General features: G+C 38.5%; 1 protein-coding gene across 8 annotated transcripts in view; it reads left to right on the forward strand.

The window, feature by feature from the left end:
* DAAM1 (dishevelled associated activator of morphogenesis 1) overlaps positions 1-14,011 on the forward strand; it is a 163,529-nt gene that overhangs the window by 21,242 nt on the left and 128,276 nt on the right. For 4 of the 8 annotated variants that reach the window (XM_060693423.2, XM_087871245.1, XM_034433501.3 and 1 more), the window contains one exon: positions 4,145-4,227. The exons of the other annotated variants lie outside the window; for them this stretch is intronic. The gene's annotated coding sequence lies outside the window, so the exon portion shown is untranslated. The remainder of the gene's footprint in view (positions 1-4,144; positions 4,228-14,011) is intronic. 8 annotated transcript variants of the gene reach the window in all.

A 14,011-nucleotide genomic window follows, 5' to 3' on the forward strand; every position in this document is an offset into this window, starting at 1 on the left:
AGAGGTCCTGGCGGTGTTATGCATCCCATGGTCCATCGGTTGTTCACTTTGCTCACAGCTTAAATACAGTGGAATTTAGTGGGGTAAAATTGTTGTGCCAATAACATTTAAACAATAAATATTTTCCTTACCTGTTTCAAACAGCTGTGATTTATAGGGAAAAATAACTTCTTGGTTTTAAAGGTGTTTAATATTGTAGAAACTAAATAGTGTGATCTGTCAACCAAGGAAATCCTTGTTCTAAAATTTAATTCAACCATAAAGTTTTTGAATGGCTTCAAAGGAGCTGTTCTTCTCTCCTCCCCTCATGTGTGACAACATTCGCTGATTTCAGAAAAGCAGTTGCTACCTGTACATATGCAATGACATGAATGACACAAAATATAAAAATAGCAGTTGCAGCCATGACTGAGAAGAAACTGTTGAAATTCTTTGGGGATGTATGCTAATAATACTTTCTAATAAAATATAACAGCTCTTGATCTACTAGGGTTAATAGTATCCATTCTACATGGATGCATGGTAAAGATCCTGAATCTCTCCAGACAATGATAACAAAGACTCCATTTCCCATTATTTTACCCTGGCTTCCTTTCGGCTGTTAGTCTTTTAGGATGGACTTGGTGTTTCTTCCTTATCAGCCTCCTACCTGGCTGCAAAGTATCTGAAGTAACCTCATCTAGGGAAGCTCACCAGACCATAGACAGCAACCTCTTCCCTAATCATGTGTGCTGACAGGCAAGCACTTTCATGCTGCTTATCTTCCCAAAGGAATGTGCTACGTAGTGCATAGTGATGGACAGTGAGCAATGTATGATGATTAAGTTAGTCACGTCCTCACCCTTTTTGTGGTTTTAAAAGCTTACTGTTGGGTCTAAACTATCGCTGCATGTGGTGGTGAGTAGAGCAGAATCGCCATTTACGCTGAGGCCACATAGCAAGATACATTTCCATGAGTGTATACCTACCTTGGGATGGCATGTGACTTAATTGTTTAATGGGATGAGAGAATGCCCCATTCATTTTGATATAACAGTTGGGGTTTTTTTGTTTAGGAAGTAAGAATTTTTGGTCTACTCTGATACCAGAGTAGTATCTTTGGTCATGTTGCCATTTTGATCATCATAAATACTCTAAAAAGATTTTTCAAGGCTAGCTTTGATATCAGGAAAAGAGGAGAAAAGAGAGAGCAATGTAAAAATTTAATGAATGGTGCTGGGTTGCTTTAGGCAAGAGGAAGGTTTTAAATGTGAAAAGTTAATCTTATCTATTTGTGGCTCCAGTAAACAATATTAAGAGTGGCTTAAACTAAGCTAATCCCCCAAAGACTCTGGAAAAATACTCCTTGTGCAAGATGACATTTCACACGTATGTCCTGGGGCTGATCCTCAGTTTTGTATGAATTATTTCAAACCAGATGTCCATATATGCCAATGTTTGGGGTGGGGGAGAAAACAAATTCTGTTGTCCCAATGCAGAGTCTAATCCCGTGTATACTGTTTTGTTAAGTCATGCTGTGGTGGCTGAACACCACACTTCCAGGAGGGCCAGCAGTTTACCTTATGGAAGCCTATTGCAGAAAGATTCTTCTTAGAAACAAATTTTGTTTAGGGATGTGAATCTGGCATGGTGAGGGGTTTTTATACTGTATATATAATCTGTCTGTCCCCATAGCAGAGGACAGATTTCAACCAGGACTCTTCAATTCCAAGTTCAGTCCTGGTTAAAATCTGTCCTCTGCTATGAATTTCCTAGGGGCCCTGAAGCCTTCCAGATGTAGTTATGGAGTTGTGTTCTAGTCTCTTTTGTAGCTCTGGAATGTACAATTTCCATTCTCCAAAAACCACACAAGGCTTTGCATAGCAGGCATGGACCTGAGTGGTTAGGTAAAGCTCCTTTTTTAAAAAAAAAAAAGTATTCCAGATGTATTGACGTGCAAAATAGTATCTTAAGCTTCTGCAAAGCTAAGGCGCTCATTTTGGTTCTTAATTGCTCGTCCCCAAAATCATTCAGGCCAATTTTCTGGCTTTATCTAAACTGACATGGCTCAGGAGGCATAAAAGGAGTACTTATGCTGCCCTGAGTCTCCAGAGAGGGGCGGCATATAAATTTTAATAATAATAATAATAATAATAACAATAATAATAACAACAACAACAACAACAACAACAACAACAACAACTCAAGATCTTGTGGGACTTTAGGATTCAGACTGACAGGCACTTGGTCCACAACACACCTGACATAACAATAGTTGAAAAGAAAAAAGTATGGTTCATTGACATTGCAATACCTGGTGATGCACGAATTGAAGATAAGCAGCAAGAAAAAATCACAAAGTACCGGGACTTACAAATTGAAGTTGAGCGACTGTGGAAAAAGAAATCGTGTGTTGTCCCGATTGTAATTGGAGCCCTCGGAGCAATACCCAAAGGGCTACCCCGCTATTTAGAAATTCTAAATTTGCCGGACTTGAACATTTTGACTCTACAAAAAACCACCTTACTCGGAACAGCTTACATCCTCTGACGATACCTTAACAGTTCCTAGGTCCTTGGTTAGGACTCGAGCTGCTGAGCTATTAACCAGCCTCAAAGGCTGTGAATTTCACTAAAGATTAACCAATAAATAATAATAATAATAATAATAATAATAATAATAATAATAATAATAATAATAATAGGCCAGCATTTTAACAAAAGTCAGCCAGACTACAGAAAACCCAGGATCACCAAAACAGAGCCATTACCCAGTTCATCTGTGCCTAATTTCCTTATCACTGTAATTGGTTAATAATTGTGAAAAAGCTTTATCCTCCATTTGTTTGATCTCAAATTAGCAGTGGAGTTAATAAAAGTGATGTGAATCTGATCATTCTGAACCCAATGGTACATAAGGTTTTTTAATATTTAGGCAACAAACATTCAGGAAACTGAATTGAAGGTCAATAAGAACATGACAGAAATTATAATAAACAAATGAATAAAATATTAAATATATTTTCCTTTTAAATGGGTTTGCTTTAAAAAATACAATACATACGCACACTGTATATAATACATTATCTTCTTTAAAACAACCCACTTAAAGATATATATGAAGTGTTTTATATAGTTGGTAATACATTGGAGAAATTCTGTATGATGGTAATGTTCACAGATGATAACTCTTATTTGGAACAAAATGTTGCAACATGGAGCCTCCATTTTGAGAAATATACACCACTTCTTTGGAAAATCATGCATAACCTGGGAAGTCCTGGGAAAGCTTGCTGGGTCTTGACTTAAGGCATTGTGACAATTATCAAGCTGTCTTGGTTCTGGATATGACTTGTGTGTGTGCAGCATGTTCTGTTCTCTTGAAATGTGTTTTTGAGAGTAAGAGGGGATGAAGATGTTCTGCAGAAAGTCCTGAACAGCTGCTGCCAAAGGAGGCGACACTTGGGTACAGGAATACAAAATATGATCCTTAAGGGGCAACTGCTACTTCCCCATGTTCACAAATAACAGGGCTATCAAAGTCCATGATCTTTCAATTTTTAAAGAGAAGCATAGAATAGAATTCTTTATTGGCCAAGGGTGATTGGACACACAAGGAATTTGTCTTGGTGCATACGCTCTCAGTGTACATAAAAGAAAAGATACGTTCGTCAAGAATCATAAAGTACAACACTTAATGATAGTCATAGGGAAACAGTCAATATAAATCTTAAGGATACCAGCAACAAGGTTACAGTCATAAGAAGACAGTTTCTAAAAGTGATGGGTAGTTTGCAGAAAGAAAAATGAAATTGTTTCTATCCGAAATAAATCTGCATATGTACCTTTGGTGTAATCCTATCTATTATTTATATTGGGGTGTCCAACCTTGGCAACTTTAAGACCTGTGGACTTCAACTCCCAGAATTCCCCAACCAGCTATGATTTATATAGCTCTTATACTATTTTATTTATTTATGTGTTAAATTTATTTGCCATAGACAAAAATAAGCAAAAATTAAATTTACTATGCCACGGACATGACAATTATATGAACACTTCTGCAAGCCACTATCTAAATTGCTATTCATATTTTATGACAGCTTATTCATGAAAACTTGCCTTTCCCTCTTCCAAGAAATGTTTTTATTGCTACTTTTCTGAAGGAATTCTGAATCACTGTGGGGTTGGGAGAGGAAGCAGGAAGAATGAGATATCCAGGGCGAGGACAGGATCCCTTCCCAGCCAGGTATCGTATTATGCAATAAACACACAATTTTACAGTATCACAAAGCTCTTTGTTTCATCAGACTGACAGAGTTGAAGTTGATGGAACAAGTAGGGCAATATCTCAGTGTTGTTGGGTGTTGTTGGGTGAAACTGGGATGAAGTAGACTGATGATGGGTGGAAATTTATTAAGGTTTCTTTTCCATGGTATGTTTGTATAAACATATCCATTGGAGCTTTTTTTTTATTATGATGTTGATAAGTGGGAGGCCTTTTCTGTTGTGACTAACAAGAAATACTCAAAAATGACTTAATAGCCTATAATGATCACTTTGTTTGGGATTGGAGATAAAATAACTTGTATTTGTGTTGATTGGGATACATATATATCTGGTTCAGTTGATGTAATTGAAAGAAACGTAGCTATTACTTGTGTACTTGTAAGGTGTAATTTTTACTTCATACATCTTGAGGATATGGACAATGATCCTGAGTGGTTAAAATGTGAGGATATAATTTGATGTCTTCCAGGGGTGCGTAAATCGGCCTCAGTCATCCTGACCGTTGGCAAAGACTTATGGGTAATGAAGTCTCAGTTCTGGATGAACCAAAATATCCAGATTTATTTCATGGCTTCAGGCTTGATGTGGAACTAGAAACTAGATTGATCTCCTTGAAGGGCAGGTTTCACTGAGTGTCCTTCAGTTTTATGTAGTTTTGATAACATCAACATAACCAGACTAAATATATATTTTACAGTAAGGTTCGAAGGCTGAAGTTGCTTGATGATATAGCATGGGTAGTATCTTTTTTGTGGAATAACCTTATTCACGTTTGACTAAAGCCTGGTTAAATCTGACTTGAAATCTAAATGAAATTTTTGCTTCGTACTTTCCCTAAGTGTTCACTTCCATTAATATCTTAAGATTAAATTAACCATGTCTTGAACAAATGTAGAAGCCTGTTTTGGATAACTACAGGATGATGTGTATAAAAGCAACTTCGGGTTATTCCTTTCACTTTGTCTCACCCTTCCCTCAAAATTGTGGAACTAAGTTTATTTTAACCATCATTTCTGAACAGGGTGAATATCCTTTAACTTTGCAATTACCAGTAACTGAGTTTGCCATATTTATTATCTTTTTAAAGACAGACTGGAAAAAAAATCATTAAAGTAGTTTAATATTCTTAATATTAAACTGCTTTAATACAGGAAGTCCTTGACTTATGATCGTTTAGTGACAATTCAAGTTACAATAGCCCTGAAAAATGTAACTTACAAAGAGTCCTCATGCTTACAATCATTGCAGCATCCCTATGGTCACCAGATCACGATTTGAATGTTTGGCAACTGGCGTGTTTTTATGATGGTTAAAGCATTGCTGTTTGATCCCATTTGCAACCTTCTCAGCTGGATTCTGTGAAGCAAAGTTAATGGGGAAGCTGGCAGGATATTGCAAGTTAAGGTCACATGATGTCTTGCTTAATGACTATAGTAAAAAAAAAAGATAACAAAACCAGGTACGGTCATGTGATACCCCACTTAATGACCGCTCGATTTAACAATATATTTTCCAATCCAAACTCTGGTTGTAAGTCAAGGACTACCTATATGAAATTCTATTTATTTTTTTAAAAGTCCATTTTTTTCAAATGATACTTGTTATAATAGTATATTATATATTTAACAGGGAAACCTTAATTTGAGATTCCTTATATAAGTTCTAGTGATTTTTTTTTCTGTGAAGTTCTTTCTTTTTTTAAAAAAAATAATCTTTATTTACATTTGTCATTAAAAAAGAAGACAATACACCAGATAAATGACAAACAAAACAACAAAACAAATAACATACATGCCTATAAGTAGTACCTTAATAACTTAACATTCGGTACAATATATCTATGTTACATTCCGGGGGAGGCATAACAACTTAATTTACATTTATAAATCAATATATATAAATCAAGTTCTAGTGATTATTTTCATACCAACTAAAGTGTATTTATATCAATTAGGTATACCGCTCATATTTTCTTTGTAGGAAACTGCAATTTCAAAATATTCTAGTTGAATATTTATCTGCAGCTTAGAGTGATAAGCCACAATTTTAGCAAATTCTAAATTTGCTAAATGACCAAGTATTGTGCTGCCTAAATGCTCTCATTTGGTTTTCTCATCAATGGAACAGCTTCAATATCTAGGAATTCTGGTGGAGGGAAAAAAAAGTTTGAATCTAGCTGCCCAATTTGTCAGTACTTCTAAGACAGTAATTACAGTCACACATTGCATTAAACCAATGCGCTTAGCAATGATTAGTGGATAATCCATAGTTGCCTCAATTTGGGTAACAGTACTCAGTATCTTTTTCTGCTTCTGTTTAACATCTACACGAAGCTACCGGCAAGATCAACTACTACCATGGGCTGAGATTTCATTAGTATGCTGATAACACCCAGCATATTGTCTGAGCCCATGGTGAATTAAGTGATGTTGTGAACTCCCTCTCACAGTGCCTGGAGGTTGGTAAGGGCAGAATGGGGAGCAATGGGCCCTGGCAAGACAGAAAGGCTGTGAGTTGGGGTTCTTTAGTCCATGGAGAATTGCCATCTCTGGTGTTGCCATAATCTGGGGGCTCTCCTGGACTCATGACTCCTGCTCAAGGAGCAGATGGCAGTCGTGGCCAGGAGGGCCTTTGCACAACTGCAGGTTGTGTATCAGTTAAGTCCTTTCCTGGACCAATCCCTGCTAACAGTCACTCAAGACTAAGTCATCTCCCATCTTAATTATTGCAACATACTCTACATGGGGCAGGGACATGGTAGCTCAGTGGCTAAGATCCTGAGCTTGTCGATAGAAAGGTCAGCAGTTCAGCGGTTCGAATCCCTAGTGCTGTGTAACGGGGTGAGCTCCCGTTACTTGTCCCAGCTTCTGCCAACCTAGCAGTTCGAAAGCACGTAAAAAATGCAAGTAGAAAAATAGGGACTACCTTTGGTGAGAAGGTAACAGTGCTCCGTGCACCTTTGGCATTTAGTCCTGCCGGCCACATGACCACGGAGACGTCTTCAGACAGAGCTGGCTCTTTGGCTTTGAAATGGAGATGAGCACTGCCCCTTAGAGTCGGGAACGACTAGCACATATGTGCGAGGGGAACCCTTACCTACATGGGGCTGTCCAGAAGTTTCAAAATGCAGCACCCTGCATAGTTTTGTGCAAGCCTAGATTTGCGCGTGTGTTACCTCTCCTACAAGAGCTGCATTGGCTGCTGATTCGCTTCCAGGACCAATTCAAAGTTCTGGTTATCACCTTCAAACCCTAAATGGTTTGGGACCAGGTTTTTTGAAGATTGACTTTTCCCAGTCATATCTATCTGACCCACCAGAGTGAGGAGGCAGGGGGTGCTATGGATCTCTCTCCAAGGAGGTTCATCTAGCGGGACCAAGAAAAGGCCATGGCTCCCTCCCTATGGAACGTCACCTCTGCAGAGATAAGATTACCAAGCCTGGGGACCCCCAGAATGATATGGAGCCCATCAAGTGGTTCTTCCAATTGTTGTCACCAGGGACGTGGGGGTTTATTGTTTGTTTTTGTTTTTTGTTTTTTGCATTAGAGTTTTATCCTTGCAAACAACCCAGAATCACTGAGAGTAACATGGGCAACCATATACATTTTAATAAATACTGTAAATACTAAAATACACTCCTCCCCATGATTTCATCAAAGTCACACATAAAATGTGTATTGACCTGTCTTAAATCAGCTTCTTTTAAACTGCTTGTACAGTGTCTCAGCTTGCAAAACAGTGGTGGGCTATAAGTTGCTTTGAGCACTTTCTTTCTCAGCACAGACACACAAAGATAACAACAGTCACAGCCTGTTTGCTTTTCCTTCCGGCTTGGTCTCTTCCCTTCAACATTCACCTTCCAGTTTTCTCTTCACTGCAATGTATCTCTTTCCCGCCATTGAAATCCCTTAGAAGAATGAGTGACAAGTCAGAAGACCAGTGTTTTGTATAAAATAAAAACAGGGTGTATTAACTCTGGTTAATGCAGGGTTGTGGACTTAGTTGCTTGAAAGTTGTGTTATTATTCCAAAGAACCACTTCCCTTATTTACGTCTCTGTAGGTTTAGTTAGTTTAGTTTAGTTTTATTAGATTTATATACCGCCCTACTCCTGAAGGACTCAGGGTGGTGAACAGGCACAAAATAAAATACATAAATACAAAAGTTAAAAGACATAATTAAAACCAGATTAAATAATTTAGCCCGAGACAATTAAAAAATCCCAATAATTTACAACAGATTAAAATTTCTATTTAAAAGAATTTTAAAACACGGGAGAAAATTAGGCCAGGCCGGCTTGCTGGAATAGGAGAATCTTAAGAGCACTGCGGAAAGTGCGTAGATCCGGGATCCTCCGTATCTCTGGGGGAAGCTCGTTCCAGATAGTGGGTGCCCCCACAGAGAAGGCCCTCCCCCTGGGGGCCACCAGTCGACATTGTTTAGCTGACGGCACCCGGAGGAGCCCCTCTCTATGAGAGCGTACCGGCCGGTGGGAGGCTGCTTGTGGTAGTAGGCGGTCCCGTAAATAACCAGGTCCTAAGCCAGGTCAGCATAACCAGGTCAGCAATTTGTCTTACTGGTAAGACTCTCTGATTCCAGAAAAATAAGAGTTGAAAAGGGTCATTAATTTGGGATGGGTAGGTGTCTAACCAATCTCTGGATCAGTGCAGCATCCCTGACTAAAGGCTGTTCAGTATCTACTTGAGCTCACTACCTTGTTTAATAATTAGTTCCACTCTTTAAAATGAAATATTCAGAGCATAGCAGTGCTTCTCATTTCTCAGCTGCTTAATACATGTATTTACTACATGAAGTCCTATTTGAGCTCTGGGTCTGAGGTGGATAGATCAGTCTTCCATTACATTTTTTAATCTCTATATACTGAGACTGTGATGCTTTTACCCTTGAAAATTATCGTATTTTTTGGAGTATAAGACGCACCTTCCCTCCCTCCCTAAAAGAATGTAGCCCCATTCACCCACTGGCCCCCACCCTTTGGCCTCTACCTCCCAGCAATTTACCTCCTTGCAGCAAGAAGAAACAGCCTATTTCAGCTTCAGCACAGCCTAATTAGCACAAGTTGATTGTCCTCTCTGACTCTCAGCTGTTTTGCGTGGGCCTCTGCTGCTTGCTGCAAGGAGGTAAATTGCTGGGAGCAGATTTTTCTTTCTTTCTTGTGCTAATCAAGCTATGCTGAAAACAAAAATGAAAGTAAAGCAGGCTGTTTGCTGTTTGCTGCAACGAGGCAAAATTGCTGGGAGGCAGAGGCAGATTTCTTTTTCTTGTTTTCCTCACCAAAAAAGGTAGGTGTGTCTTATAGTCTGGAGCGTCTTATACTCTGAAAAATATGGTAGAACAGTTTGAAAGCTATGAAGTAATGTTTTTAGGAAATGTTTCACAATATGGTGATGGGAACAGCCTCCAATACTTTCATTTACAACTCTATTTGTTTTGTATAGTGGAGCTTACCTTGGGAGCTGCAGACAACAGCCAGTGGTGATGTTATATTTAGCTATAAAAATAGCAAACCTATTTTTACAGCAAAGCAGGGCATACTCTCCCTAGAGGCCACCCAGTGAGATTCATAATAGAACATCTGGGAGCTACAGTCTTTGTCAAGTTTAAAATATTGTTGTCATCACACCAGACCTTGATTAGTATGTTTGAATTCATTCCAGATATAATCCCATGTAATATTATACAGGAACATTTGTTATGTATCAAATAATGCTTCATGATCACAAACATTCAGAGATGCATCTTCAGAGTGAATAATTAGGTGATCTGCATATTCCATGCATCTCGTTTCTGCTGTGTAGAGCAGTTATGAGTTATGCATTTCATTCAGGCTTGGGAGGTGTTACTCATTGTTACCCATAAGCTTAAAAAATATTTGGGGCTAGAAATTTGTGTAATTAAGGAAAAGTTTAATTTCTTGAATATGAATCAGAACAGATTTATGAAGGAGGGGCTTCATATTTAGCTACTCAGTGCTGCCTCCTGATTTGTTATTTGATTTGTGTGATGATGTCACTTTGGAAGATTTACTGATACAAACCAGAATGAAGTTTTTTAAGACTGCTCACCCCTACTCTGGAAGACTGTCTTCTTTCTATTGAACTGAAAAACAGTGTGCCCTTTTTTTAGGAGAAAAAGAGTTTAGGATTTTTGTATGGGAATGTTAAGGTAAAACAAGGGTAGTGCATTGGGGGGGCAGGAGTTGTAGCTGTGGTTTGAATATTAGAAATGCAATGGCAGATTTTTTTAAAAAATGTCTATGTGAATAGCAATTTAAATCTTTTCCTACCAATCGATGATTGCCAGCATCTCTAGTTTTATAGTGCAATACAGTAGCTTTTTTAATTAAGAGCATAAACTTGTTTGGACAAATGAAAAAGGGGCAACCCTTTTTGAGGATCTTTAAGGAAAAGGGAGGAAAAAATGAATCCACAGGTCTTTTCCTTGTTAACTAACCAGATGACAAATAATAAAATACAAATTAATAAATGACTCATGGTGCTATTGTGCAATTTTGCTCTTTGCCTGAATTTACTGGCCAGAGAAAATGGCAAAAAGCTACAGCAGCCTGTCCCTAATCTTTCTCCCACTGCAGAAAAGGGTGGGAGCCTATTCCTCATTTTATGTTTTCTGGACTTCAGTGTAAAGGTCCAGCTTATATCTAGAAGATGGTAATCCATATGAGAGTCAGTTTGGTGTACACATAAAACTAGAAACTGGGAAACTCTGGGTCTAAGCTTGAGGCAAGAAAGCCAACTTCATGCCCATCATTCTCTCTCAGCCCTAGGGCCACTTCTGAAAAATGTGGCAGAAAATTGTGTACATGGTCACCAGGAGTCAAGTTTGACCCAGAGGTGCAATAGAACAGGAAAATATAGTGACTTATATCGCCTTCAGCGATATAAATGATAGAGCTGGAAAGCCCCCTTTGAACTGAGTTCAGCTCCTGGTGTCTTGATGGATGTATCTCTACAATTTTCTTGGCAATAGACTGGAAGTGGTTTGGCACTGTCTTCTTTCAGAATGTTTTCCACTCTGTGTCTCCCATTCAGGTATTAATCAGGCCCAACATTCCTTAGCTTCGAAGCACAGGCAAGGTCAGGCAAGTGCTGTCATCTGCTACATGTCACAGAGTGATAATGGCAGAGTGCGGCCTTGAAGTGGAGATGTGATGAAAATCCCAGGGGGCTCGAAAGACCACTCATGAATGGAACTTCAAGTCCACTTAGTTCTCCATCTCGTTGGTAGCCCTGGAATACTTGAATCAGCCTGTTTTGCCCAGCCCTTGGAACTTTTGGCTGGCATCCATTTTTCTACTCCTCCTGGGTAGAGAGATGTGTCAGATTGAAATGATGTTTTTGTCTTTTTTATCTGGGAGCCCTACAACATAGTTTCCATGAACATCTGCTGCTCGGCCTGAATGCAGGTAGCAGCCCCCTCCTGCTCAAATCTGACAATTGGGCTGCAATACCAGGAGTACCAATTCCTCACTGGAATATTTAATCACTGGAAATTTAATCACTGGGAAATTCAAATGGTAGGCAGGACTGAAATACACTTGCCATCTCTCCATTACTAATGATAAATTCTGAAGCAGCTGCCAAACATCAAACTTTCAAAGTACTGATCTGGAGCAATAAAGTACTGTTAGGCTTCTTAGTTTATTTTCAACCTGAACATAGCTCAAAAGGCAACTGTTATCCGTGGGCTGAATGTATATCGTTGATTGTGCAATATGTAATACTGCATGCATTGCAAGCAGCATACATTGAGAAATGTTCTCAATGGTTGCTTTATCCATAGCTCTAGTAGTCCTTTCAGATGGGTTGAGGTTCATTTAGCATGAACCTAGGTATTATCTAGACACACAGAACATTTTTGTTTAATGCAGGCATCCCATGGCTTGTCCTAAACAAGGAATTTCCTTCCCCCCAATAGTTGCAGCACAACATCATTAATGCAAAGGACAGAGTGTACTAGAAACCGTGTTCGTGTTGGAAGAGGGAGTAGATGTTCTCAATTAAATGAAAAAAAAAAATGATTTGCAGCAGGGCAATCAGATCATGTCAGTGTTACAGAGGCAAGGATAATCTATGTTTTACTCCGGTTGCAATATAAGACTGTCTCATCAAGTAGTTTTCACATTTCATTGGCCAGTGGCAACCTGCTGATACGTTTTACCCATTGCTAAGCAGGACTACAACATTTCTATTTTCTTTTTTTTTTTTTAATGTGCTTTTATCTGTTTTGCTTCCAAACATTTCACTTTCCAAAGGATGGGGAAAGAGAGTGATGTAAATCATGGTGCATAGAGTACTCCATGTTGATAAATGGTTTTTTTCCCTGGAATTTACCTTGGATGCCTGTATGCTTGGCAAGATGATGCAGCTTTGGCTTGTTCGAAGTAAAGATTTGGGATCTTTACTGTGTTGGCTTTGGCAGCCAACCACCAATAGCTTTGGAGCAGGGCACCCATTTGTTTTCCCTGTTAACTATGCCAAGGCTTCTAGAAAATTTTCTGCTCCTTTACTTTTCTGCAAAAAAGATTTTTATTTCTGGAAATGTACTGTTTTCATCAAATTAACTGGTAACTTATTAAGCAAATATGATACCAGTCCTTTTTTTCACCAGCTCTCCAAACTTGGAGAAAGACATGCTCAGTTTTTTCTGAGCTTGCTAAAATGAGTATGTTATGAGCTTTCAGGGCTTGCATTTAAACAAATCTTAAGAGAAGTGAATGCAATTGGATTGTCATAATTTCTAAATATCTGAGTATGCCAATAAAAATATTTTTCAAGGGAAGCGTGTTTTTTAAGAGAACATTTAAATGTTATTCTGTATGCTTATTTTTTTTTTAAAGCATAATGCTCTTGAAATGGGATACCCAAAACATTAAATGAATTCAGGCTTTATCAGCAATTTGTCTGAGGATACTCCTGTGTCTACATCTTTGTTCATAACAGCCAGAGGCATTTTTTTATAAAATAGCAGAATCAGGATATTGTTATCTAGTATTTGAATGCAAGTGTGTTAACTTCTCTTATCTTTTCCTGGTTATCAGATACTTGAACACAATTTTGCCTCCTTTGGATATATTTGTTGCATTTTTATGCTACTTTGTTCTCCAAGGAGTTTTGAGAAAGCACTACATAGCCTTATTTGTTTCATTATTATAGCATTATGCACCAACAAACAGGGATTTAATAACGAGTCCCTTTGCTTCAGCATAAATAGTGTCATTTGTTACACCAGTCTGATTCTTGAGTTTCGTGACTGTTCAGGCAGATTATTATGTTAAAAGCACAGGTAAGGCTGACAAGCGTGGTGTTGAAAGACTGCATGAATTCTACTGGAATCCATCAAAGATTCATCTTATTTCTACAGTGACCAGACAGATGCTTCCCTGGAAACCACCAAACAAGGGTCCCCTCCCCATCGTTCCTAAATAATTTATATTCTGCCATGTATCCATGGCTTGAGTTGTGCCACCAAGTCCTTCAGGCAAATGTACTGTAGAGCTTTCTGTTTAGCTATTGGTAAATAGCTTTGTCTTCCTTAAAAATGTTGACTGACAATTGTCTATGTGGAAAGCACTGCAGTCAAAGCTACAGCTACTTGGAATGGATACTGGAGGAAAAAAACAATGCAGCTTCTTTTAGTTCACTTGATTATGAATTTTGCTTTGGCGCCTAAGTAGGTTGAAAATCAGATGCGTTGTGATTCTTA

The sequence above is a fragment of the Pantherophis guttatus genome, chromosome 1, assembly GCF_059756535.1.
Source record: "Pantherophis guttatus breed Tessera chromosome 1, ASM5975653v1, whole genome shotgun sequence".
Taxonomy (NCBI): domain Eukaryota; kingdom Metazoa; phylum Chordata; class Lepidosauria; order Squamata; family Colubridae; genus Pantherophis; species Pantherophis guttatus.